This window comes from Octodon degus, unplaced genomic scaffold (genome assembly GCF_000260255.1).
Source record: "Octodon degus isolate 3935 unplaced genomic scaffold, OctDeg1.0 scaffold00076, whole genome shotgun sequence".
NCBI lineage: Eukaryota > Metazoa > Chordata > Mammalia > Rodentia > Octodontidae > Octodon > Octodon degus.
In genome coordinates, this window is record NW_004524652.1 from 11622703 (window position 1) to 11626625 (window position 3923).

At 41.4% G+C, this 3923-nt stretch overlaps 1 pseudogene; it reads left to right on the forward strand.

Moving 5' to 3' along the window:
* Positions 1-1600: 1600 nt before the first annotated feature.
* On the forward strand, positions 1601-3591 carry LOC101592185 (annotated as a pseudogene).
* The last annotated feature ends 332 nt before the right edge of the window (positions 3592-3923 follow it).

Genomic DNA, 3923 nt, shown 5'->3' on the forward strand with positions numbered 1-3923 from the left:
CATGCTGTTATGTTGAGCTATAGGGGACACTCAGGTCAACAATTTCTGACATTGTCAGTCAAGCAGAAGACCCAATACTTTTATGGGCTACTGGACTCTTTTAGAATATTTTGCTGAGTTTACACACCTATAATATTCAAATAATGGAACTTAACAAAAGAAAAGGGGGATACAGATGAATGTCCATTTTGTACATAAAGTAGAAAGCAGATACCAAAAGGATGGCTTGAAGAATTCTTCAGCCTCAACTTTTGTGAAAATGAAGGCTGTAAGGAACATGGAGTAGAACATCACAGGTCCAGGGGAGAGCACGTGGGACTCTCAGGCTCAAATCATTGGCTGCAGAAGTGGGCGACACAGGGCATCCAACTGACAGATTGAACTGCTCTATGAACATGTATTTTCATGTTTGTAGCATCCCAATTTGACTTAGCTAAATCTTATAAATAACCCAAATACCCATTAACGAAGATAGATAAGAACAGATGTGGTATTCTTTACAATACAGTACTACTCAGCCATAAATAAACCTGAGGGCAGTCAGCTGCCAGACAGGAAGATGGACGCATCCACTCTTACCTATGACATGCAACAATTTGCTAAGTTTGAGGAATTTCCTAGACCTTTGAGCCTGCTTCGGTCCTGGGCAGAAAATACAGCATCTTCACAGAGAAGGATGAAATCTTGTCTGATGTGGCATCCAGAGTGTGGTTTACATACATGAGAAATTTTCCAGCCAATGGGGAAACAGTCACTCCCTCGGTCACAGGCTGGGGCTGCTTGCTGTGGTGAGGACAGATGATCTTCGCACAGGCTCTGTGCGTGGCACTTGGGCAGAGATTGGAGGTGGGGACAACAGAAGAGGCAGCTTTACAGCTACTTAAGTATTTTCAATGCTTTCCTCGATAGGAAGGACAGCTACTACTCCATCCACCAGGTAGCACAAATGGAATTTAAAGAAGGAAAGTCCATTGGCCATTGGTATGGCCTGAACACCTTCACGAATTCCCCACTCCTACTGAGGACAGCTATAGACAGTGACTGTCACCATGGAGACCTCTAGTGTTTCTCATTCCCCTGCACATGGGGCTCATGGACATCAACAAGGCGTATGTGGAAACACTGAAGCCATGTTTCATGATGTCCCAATCCCTGGGTGTCATTGGAAGGTCACTTTACATTGTCCATTACTTAAATGGCTGTGTTGGTAGAGACCCTCACAACACACAACCAGCAGTGGAGCTGACACATGGTTGCTTCATCTCTTCCTTAAATCTAAGACATCACCATCTTACTCAGCTCTTGCTTAAATCTAAGATGTCACCTATGACACAGTTTAGTCTGGTTTTGAGAAGAGGCCTCAAATTTTCAATTTCTTAAGTTTGTTAAACATCTTCAGTATTAATGATTGACTTAAAATGTAACACACTAGTTGCTAAGTATCACTGCATAAATATTTGGAGTTTGCGCAAAACATAAAGGAAGTGGCAAGGCTGCTTGTGACCTCAGAAACCAATGATATAAAAAGAACAGACACCAAAAGTATGGCTTAAAGAATTCTTCAGCCTAAACTTTTGTGAAAATGAAGGTTATAAGGACCATGGAGTGGAACATCACAGGCCCAGGAGAGAGCACGTGGGACTCTCAGGCTCAAATCATTGACTGCAGATGTGGGTGACACAGGGCATCTGGCTGACAGGTTGAATTGCTCTACAAAGATATACTTTCATGTTTATAGCATCCCAATTTGAGATAGGTAACTCTTGTAAATAAACCAAATATCCATCAATGAAGATAATAAGAACAGATGTGGTATTCCTTACAATGGAGTATGATATAAAGAGGAAACTCTCCCTGCTCTTCTGGCACTACACACATCCTGACTAGGGTATCCTTAAATAAAGGAAAGATCCTGGGGAAAATTCTAACATTCCCAGTGCACTTCAGTTCCATTGCTTCTCTGGGGCTCTATGGATACACTTTGGGCCAAAGCCCACAAGAAACGTGTGCCTGCAAGAATAGGCACAGAGCAGCACCAAGGGGCTATGTGGTGACGTGAGAACACAACTGTCCTGAATGGAAACTCTGGAGACAGCGACACACTTAGTTCTATCCTCCATCAGGGAGGACAGGGTCTCCATGTTTTATTCACGAATAGGAAAACCCGATTCCTAGAAGGCACACTACTATGAAGGGAAGTCTTTGGCTTCCCTTTTCTAATTGAGAGAAGTGGTGAACATGACAGACCACAGTGCAAGTGCCTTACCTTGGGCCTACAATCTTCTTCCCAAAAAGCTCCTTAATAGCCTGCTGAAGAATCTAGGGACCATTGTTTATAGCAAGCAGTACATTCCAGGAAGGATAGAGAAATCCTGGCTGTTAGAATTTAAAGGCCAACTGTAGTACTACCTAATCTCAAATATGTGGGCAATATATGGGTCATGATTTAATTTTAAGAAAGGTGCTATGTTTTTGTGAGATGTTCAGATATGATGTATTACATTATTTACAGCTTCTGTAACCAAACCCAGAATTAAGACCTTTCATATTTAATACAGGGCATTATCCAAGTGTACTTAGAATTTATTTCATTTCAAGTAGCTCAGTTAATGCCCCAGAAAGTACAAAGTTGTGGTTATGGCTGTCCAAGTCCAAGTACATCCTACAGCACATGTTCATGAGGGAAGCGGGTGTGCCTGCTTCAGAATAATGCAGCGATAGGATCAGGCAAACACCCCCCACCTGAAGGAACTGTGAGATTCTTACCATCTGGAACATTCGGGTTTTCAAAGTTTTTCATAGTATCTCAAAAGCATAACAAGGTCTTGACGAAGGCTCTGAGAGCACCAGCAGTTCCACATTATGTGATCCAAAAAAAATTCCCAAGCATCTTGACATTTTAATCCTTGCTACAGTTCTAACATAAATTAGTCACATGTGTGTTTCCAGAATTCCATACTAGTCTTGTATATGTACATGTTGCCCTCTAGGTCTGATGCTAAGAAAGTGCCTAGCAATCTGAAGTTAGCAGCCAAGTTAACAATGCTTTTTTAAATCAAGAAAGGACATCCTTAACAAAAAAAAAAAAAACCCATTAAGGTTGATGAGCTGTGATCTACTCAGTGCCTGAGGCTCATTCGAAGCACATGGAGTAGCCAAGGACTCGGATTGAAGAGAGCATCTCACGGCTCCAACTGCACTGTGAACCACACAGTAATTGGAGCCCAGAAACATCCTCCCAAACTAAACCTCGCGTGCAAAGTGTGGTTCAGTGCGGATTAGACACCTATGAATATCTCCAAAAATTTTCCCCAGGTATTTCCCACAAGACTTGGTGTTATTTTTAGTTTCGCTGATTTGCTGGACTTTTTTCTCAATGGAGGTTTAAATATAAAGAAGCTGGTGCATCCGCCTCATTGCATGGGATTAGTGACCTCCATCTATCACCCAGATCAAGCAATTGCATTCATCCAGGCAAGTAGGGAGAAATTATATGACAAGGGTTTGTGAGAATACATAATCCTGGAAGATTTGTGGAAGGAGAAATTCCACAAGCCAGAAAACATGGATAATTCACCTGGAAATGAGTGAATAATAGCTAAATGCTCTTCCCCTCTTCATCAGTTATTGGAAACATTGGAAACCCCAGACAGTAAGTCACTATTTGTAAGGACAATTGACAGAGAATGCAGAATTCAATCTACAATCCTGGATGTTTTCTTCAGGAAAAAATTATACTAGGTTTTTTTTCCTTTTTTCACATCTTGTAAGATGCCATACAGTGAGTGGGCTAATCAGAAATCCTTTACCCTAGAGATAGAGAAACGTAGAACATCTCATTCTTATGTCACTATGTACATAAATAAAATCCAAACTAAAAAAAAGACATTTGAATGACCAGAACATGTTTATCCCCCAGTCTG